The following is an 8159-nucleotide window of genomic DNA, read 5'->3' as shown; positions in this document are numbered from 1 at the left end:
TCTACTAAGCTGACCTCCCACCCTTTAATATACTACATTTCACTACATATCTCTACTTGACCATGTATAAACCACTTTTAAACTAATATAATGAATATTACCACTTACTTCAAAAACATGACATTTTACAAATCAATACTCTACTCATTTTCTAAAATAGTTAACTTTTACAAAATTCATACATATATACATAATAAATCATGCAAGAACAATTTGAGAATAACTTATATAAGGCGATAAATAATGCAAATTAGCCTAGTTACCTCAACCCTTTTGTTACTAAAAGAGTTACCCGTGGTACTAAATCTCTTCTTGTATCAAGGCAAGTTTTCCCACACCACAATCTACATTAGCAATTACTATATGTTAATTTTCAATTAACACAAGCATTATTAGCTATTAATAACATCCTAATTCTCCCACTTCTCATTCATATTCTCAACAAATAGGCTTTTAAAGATTACAATTTGCTCACACAATCCCCTTAAACCTCCCTTTAACTCTATCACAACATAACACGTGACATCTCAATTTACCACACCTCAAAATCCTATAATCAAGCTAGGGCTTAATCTAACTTTCACCAAATAACAAAGTAGCTTCATATTACCACTTATTTAAGGTTAAGAAACTTAAATCAAACCTTTAAAAATAATTTAAATCTTTAAAACATAGACCCATAGCTTAATCTATTTAGAGTAAATTCTCTCATTCCCGATTTCTATGGAAAATAAGATGAAAGGTAGAGAAGAAGGATAGAAAACTTACTCAAGAGTTTGAAAGCCTAATTTATCTTCAAAATCCTCCCAAAATGATGCCCTAACAGTGTCTAAATCTTCCTCATTTGAGTTCTAAGCTTTCTCCAACCACAAATGACTTTTTCAGATCATTTTTGTGTTTTATGCCTGTGCTATATCGTGCGTTGTCGCAAGTCATAGCTCATGACGTATCGAGCAAATTGTCAATTTTGCTCTCCCTGATGCCACCCGATTTAATCTACCTTCCATCCTAACTCAATTTAGATCTAAATATGACCTAAAAAACCAATTATCAACCCAAAAACATAAAATTAATCATCTTTTTAACTAATTTATCCTTTAATTAGTCAATTTATTCTAGATTTCAAGTTTTCAGATGTTACAGCACACACTTGAATTTGCTATCAAATCACAGTTTTTGATATGAAATTCAAATGCGTGTTCCATCTACGATGTCCGATTGGTGTGAACACCGTGTTTTGTCCAGGTATTTTCTAAATTTAACAAAAATAAAAATAAATAACAAAAAAAATATAAAAATGAAAAAATGAAATTTAATCCTTTTTAAGACTATATTTTCAAAATAAAAAATTTAATTTAATTGATATGGCTTAATTTTATCTTTTTTTGTTATGATTTTATTTCTTTTAGTTCATTAAAATAATCAAAAAAAATAAAAAATATAAAAATAAAGTTTAATCCTTTTAGGATGAAATTTTAACATAATAAAAAAAATCTTGTTTAAATCTTTTAAAATCTCTCCCAAATTATCTCAACCATTTAAAAAATATTGAGTGTTAACTTTTAAGAGTTAAACTTTCTTTCCTTAAATCTTACTTTTCACTTAAAATATGTGTGTGTGTGTGTGTGTGTGTGTGTGTGTTAATCTAATAAAAAATTTAAAAAATAATAATACATGAGGGCCAGATGAAACACTACTCATCACAGCCCTAAAAGGGCCTCCTTTTTCAACACATGCGGGTAGCACAGATGAAGGAATCAGAGGACAAGATTAGGGGGCTGCATGAAAAAAAAAGAAAGGAAGCCATGCCAGCAAAAACAACACAAAGAGAGCAGACTTCTTGGCCAAAGAGCATAGAAGAAAAGACCAGACAAAAACCCAGCAGAATAGAAGAAGGAGGAGAGTAGACGCCAGTAAAAATGCGGAGAAAAAGAGAGCCAGAAATGATAAATGGAGAAGCAGAGAGAAGGAAGAGTCACACAGAAAAAGAAGCAGACATGAAGCAGAGCAAGAGAAACACAAAACACCAACGCAGAAAGCAAGCACACACATGCATGGAAAACACGCTAGAAAAATAGAGCACAGACAAAATGCAGAAAAAAAGAAAAAGGGAGCACAAATGAAAGACACAAGAGAGAGACCGAGAGTGAGGGAGGACTAGAGACAATAATAAAAACCAAGAGGAAATGAAAAAAAAGGAGGAGTAGATGGAGAAAAAAAACTGAACGAGAGAGAGAGCAAGGGGATGAGAATGAAAAATAGAGCATGAAGAAGGAGTAGAAAACTAGACGACAGTAGAAAAGGAGAGGAAGAGAAGGAGAAAAAGAGGGAGCACTAATCCAAAACTGAAAAAGAGAGCCAGAAATGATAAACGGAGTAAGTTTGAGAGAGGAGGAAAAGAAAGAGGATAGAAGAAAAAATAAAGCACTAAGACGTTACGGTAAATGCAGAAAACCAGAGGAAGAAGAAAAAAAACTAGAGGGGAGAAACAGGAAACATAGCAAAAAACCAAACGAGAGGAAAACTGGAGAAAGGAAGGGCTAGGATAAAATTGTCAATTGGAGAAAAGAATCAAAGTGCATTCGTTTCTCATTATGTCGTCTTCGAAAAACTAACAAAAGCAGGCTTAGAGATGAATGGTCCGCATGCCCGTGATAATGACAAGATGAAAAGCTATAGAAAATGAAAAGATAAAAATGATCTATCTCATATTTTACATATTAAAACACTTGGTTTTTGGCATCAAATTGTGCATAATAGGGTTTAATTCTCAGTTTTGAGTTTTCATTTTTAGATTGACTTTGTGAACCCTAGTAGTGCTATTTGATAATTGTTTTAACACTTTCATATCTAAATTGAAATCTTGGGCATTATTCTCTTCTTTTCCTTTTTATTTGTTTTGTTTAAAATTTATTTAGTCTTGTGTTTTTTTTTTTAGATTTTGTGAGGGCAATTTTAGAATCAAGGATCAAAGGCTAGTCCACATGCTTGGAGAAATTCAAGAGATAGCAAATAAATAAAGATGAAGAAGTTAGGGGTTGTTGGGCACGAATTCTAGAATTATTTGAGGGATGATGTAGCACCAATATTCAGATTTAATTGGGGAGAATTAATTAAATAAAAAATCAAAGGAGCATGGAAAGCATTGAGGGACACATCATCAAGTGAAGAAGGGGCATGGGAGGTGTGACATGATTAGATCTAATGGGATAACATGTAGCAACTGGTTAGGACCCTAAGGAGGAGTCACATTTCCCACACATGTTCACATGTCCCTTGCCACATTTTCCATCTCATTTTTATTCCCATTTTAGCTTATTTTCATCCATTTTTCCAGCTCATTTCAGATCTGGACCTTCCTTGTTTTTACCACCATCCACTTTGGTTTTATCACCACTCACATTTTCCACACATACATAAGTTGAATTTTCAGATGAGAGCCTCATAATTCAGATCCCACTCTCTCACTTCAGCCATATTCTCTCTCAATTTTCGTTCATATTTACTCTCTAATTTTCCAGATTCAGTTCTCTCATCTTCTTGTCCAGATCACACCATCTTCTCATCCTCTCACTGTCCAGATCATTTCTTCTCCTTTCTCCTTCATTCAGGTTGAATTCTGCCTTCATTCTCCTATAAATTTTTGTCCATTTTCTTCTTCTCCTCCAGATTTCATCCAGCACACATTTATCTCTAGATTTCATCTTCATCTTCATACATTTATGGAGGCTGCTCAAGGTCTGATTCAATTGAAGAGGAAGAGCATGAGAGGCTGATCATTTAGAGCTCTAAGAAAGATGACTTGACATTATGAGATTTTCAGATTTGTAATTGTTGTTCATTTTCTTGATTTCATGTTCTTGTCTTGATTAATTGAGAATTTCAAATTTTAAACCTGTTTTGGTTGAAGACTTTGTGATTCTAATTCAGATTTGATGAGAATATGAATGTTGAATTTAAATTTTCATGCTATTTTCAGTTTTGGAATTTATAATTTACCTTAATGTTCTAGGGTTATTTCATAAGTTCTTGCTGATTCTTATTCAAGTTCTTGTGTAGACTTGAGTTAGATCCATATTGGTTATATGAATTTGACTTAAGGTGTTTTTCTTCCACTAGTTTTGGTCTGAAACTTGTGTAGAACAAGGCTGAATATAGTGTTAATTTCTAAGTTTACTTGACCTAGATTCATTCGTGTCCACTGAGTCTAATGATGTACCACAATTAGAGGTTTCTAAGTGTCTCATTTCAGGTTAATCAAGAAGGTTTATGATGTTATAATTATGGAAATCAATGATTAATGTTAGGAAATCTAACTTGGGCTCACCATAATCATCATTCATTTCATTCCAACTAAAACAGAATTTTACAAACATTTATTGTTGCATTATAGAGTTAGTTTAGTCACTTGAAAATTCAGATTAATTTGTGGCATTTGAACAATGATTTGTATGCTTTACTCTCTAGGGAAATGACCTAAAATACTACTCACTTCTACATTCTAGTGAAATTTGATAACCCAAGATTGCTAAAGGGTTCATCAGTAGATAATGGATGTCAAATGATTTGAAATTGTGTTTTGTAATGTAAAGTGATGTATATATATGTTATGTATAAGAAAAAGTAAATTGTGAAAAGGGAACTTCAAATGATTTGAGAAAGCATGATCTGAGTGGTGGGAGTTCACCTGAGTATAAGGGATGATAAAAACTATATGGCAAGGTTTCCTTAGTATCCTGTTAGGGTATGGTATTAGAAACAATTCTCCTTAGTGCCTTGAAAGGTGCTATGTTAGAGAAGATCTCCTGAGTGCCTATTAAGGTACTATATTGGAGATGAGAGATTCCTTAATATCCTTGTGATATGAGTGGAAGTCAACGACGCCCTATTGTGTGTATTAAGGGAAAACCATAGTCCGTATTGTGTGTTAGAATATCTTTGGCCGAGTGATTCTACTACTACAAGTGAGCTCAAGACTAATGAGCCTATGATTTCATGTCGGGGTGATTTGGAGGTTTGATTGGTAGAGATTATGCTAGTATTTTATAATATGATGAAATATCTTGAGATAACACAGAATCGTTTGAGATTGATGAAAAGTGGAATATAAAAACTGATATGATGTAAATCTACTTTATGAGATTTTAATAGTATACTATGTTTACTTTCATATTGTTGCATGTGATAGTCAATAGGAATGAGTTATTTTATTGTTGAGATTTTTATCTCACCCCCATGGTTGCATGTTTACAGGACTGGGAAGTGAGCAGGACAAGGGAAGAGAGTCTAGACTGGCTTGAGTTGAGAAGCTGTGTACTTTGAGATTATGTAATGAACTGAATTGAAAAATTATATATATATATATATAAGTGTCTATGCGTTGCCATAGGGTTGCATGCATGTATTGAATTGAGTTTTTTCTTTTTTGTAAAGCCTAACCCAATTGGTTGTATATTAATAGAACACATTTGTTACCCACTTTTATTTGTCAATTAGGACCCTTTTATTAATGATTTATCACCTTCAAGTACACACATTGCATTAGATTTGGAATTTTGCTTAAATTTCTAGATTCGATACAATAAGGGCATTTTGGTCCAAAAAATGAACTTTTGACAAAATGTACAAGAAAAATTGACAAAGTACATTTTATGTTCAGTTGATGAGTGGTGAAATCATATTTTTAAAATTCATTTTAGTTCGGGAGTAATTAAATAAAAAAGTCATTTCTTAATTGTCTTAGTTTGACCAAGTTTTTGGTTTGCCTTTGTGTGAAAATTTTTATATAATTTTGTGCAACCTGAAACTTAGTTAATTTAATAAATACTCCCTTCTAATTATGAATTTAATTCTGGACATTAATTAGATTTTATTATATCACATGTTATTGAATTATGTGATTTATGTGACATAGGTGGCATCTGACTTGTGCATCAATTAGGCAATTGAGGTCAACACTCCTTGAGGTCAATGGCTGATAGTTTGCACGTGAATTATGATTATTTTGAGGGATTAAATAAGCTTAAATGATGTGGATGACATATAGAAAATTACACACACATTAGAATCATCTACCAACCAATAGGAGGTTGTCACCTTGCAAGTATGACAAGGCTCCCATTTCCATTTTAATTTCTTTTTCTTTTTCAATTAAGCTTCAGCTGATGGGAAACACTTAGGAGCACGTCCATACACCTCATTTTGGGATCCAACACTCATTTCATTTATCTTCGACATTTTCTCTCTCTTGTTCATAGTGTTCTTCATTTTCTCTCTTTTGTTCTTCATTTTCCAGCACCCTAACCTCCATTTTCAGCCACCAAACCTCCACAAAACTCATACCATTCTTCTCCTCTCTTCATTTTCGTTCCATCCCTTCCATTTTCACAAGGATTGAAGCTCATTTCCATCATTCAAGAGCTATGGAGTTTGGCCTTCACAAGCAATCACTAAGGTTCATGAAGATGAAGATTGGCTAAGTTTCTTTGTGGAATCCTAGAGAGATGAAGATGGAGGATGAGTCTTAAGCTTCAAATTGGCTGTTCTTTTGTTTCCTATGCTCTTCTCTTTTTACCAGATGGTTAGATTCCTTAATCTAGGGTTTCATCATCTTAGCTTGTAAATTCTAATTTGAATTTGATGTTGATGCAAGAGAGAGGATTGTTTCATTTAATTTCTTCCTTGGACAACCATGACTGAATTTTTCCACTCTTTGTTTGGCACATAATCTTGTATTTTTCAATTAGAGAATTACTTATATTAATATTACATAATCTTGTGGTGTTAATGCTTGTGTTGTTGAGTAGCTTGACATAATCTTGTGGTTGCTTAATTTATGTGTTTGACTATGGCTATTGAGGGAGGATTTTAAGTGAATTACTTGGCTAATTTCTTCACCAATTGGTTAATTGAACTAGGGACTTTAATCTAAGACCTAGGAAGGTTAGCTAATTAGGTTAATTGGCTTAGGATAATTTTCTTAAGTCATGACAGCTTTAATCAAGAGGAAAGGGAAGCTAAACTTAGCCTAATCATGAGAAGATACTAGAGTTTCACTCTTTTGAAAAGGGAAGTGCATTTCACTCACTTTATTTAGCATTTTAATCATTAGCTAATTAGTTTAGATAATTAGGTAACTAAATTCCTATAACTTTGGGTGATTTGTTCACTAGATAACTTTTAATTAGACTAAGACCATTCCTTGAGAGATGACCTAGGGTTGGCCTTATATTGCATTAGGGTTAGCTTTAGTTTAATTTTGAGGATAAGCGACTAATCCCTATCATATATGTGTTGAAATGAAACAAAAAGGGGCTATGACTTGGGATATATATATGATTTGGGCTATGAATCTTAAGCCAAAAGACAAATTATGATGAAATGAGTAATTTAGGGGTAAGATTGTATTATGAATAGGATTGCACATGCATGAGTTAAGAAATAACCGAGTGGGTTAAGTTATGCTAAGAAATGGTATAGTATGTTAACTTAGGGAATTATGGAAATTGGTCGTAGAAGGATCAAATTTCAATATATGGGCATGATTGTGATTAATGGTGGTCAATCAGGTGTATTAAATCCTTTTAGACTTGGTTTAAGGCCTGGTATGGTCTAATGAGAGAAAGGGATCGATTTGAGCGCTTGGGTGGGCAAAATTTTCAAAAAAAGTGACTTTTTGCAGCCGAGTGTCCAAATTTTGATCAGACCATTAGATCATATGCAAACCTGTCTCATTGGTTAATATATGAGCTAAGCTTTATGTGGGCGCTTGAATCACTTCGATCAGATGTTGTATGAGAAAATGGTGCACACCAAAAAGTTTATCATTTTTGCTGTCAAAATGACAGCAGAAATTCGAACAGGTGCGCCACAATGCATGGAGACGCAAGCCGCGACGCACATCACATATAGGATAAGCATGTGGCTCTGTGCCATATGCTGCGGCACACTGATCGTCTGCTATGGTGCACGTACTAAAATTCAGTTTTTTCTTGTGTGCTGAAATGCCTACAATAAAATTAGGAATGTTGGTGGGTTTTGTCCACTATGTATTTGGAAAGTGTATGATTTATTTCCGCTATGTTTTCTCTAATTGAATTGTGATTTAATTGATTTTATAAAGTAATTTTTCGGTCGAAGCTTTTGAAATAAATTTAATT

Source organism: Prosopis cineraria, unplaced genomic scaffold, assembly GCF_029017545.1.
Source record: "Prosopis cineraria cultivar Desert tree isolate PC_DT_omini unplaced genomic scaffold, ASM2901754v1 PC9, whole genome shotgun sequence".
NCBI classification, from domain to species: Eukaryota; Viridiplantae; Streptophyta; class Magnoliopsida; order Fabales; family Fabaceae; genus Prosopis; species Prosopis cineraria.
Note: the sequence above shows the minus strand (reverse complement) of the source record.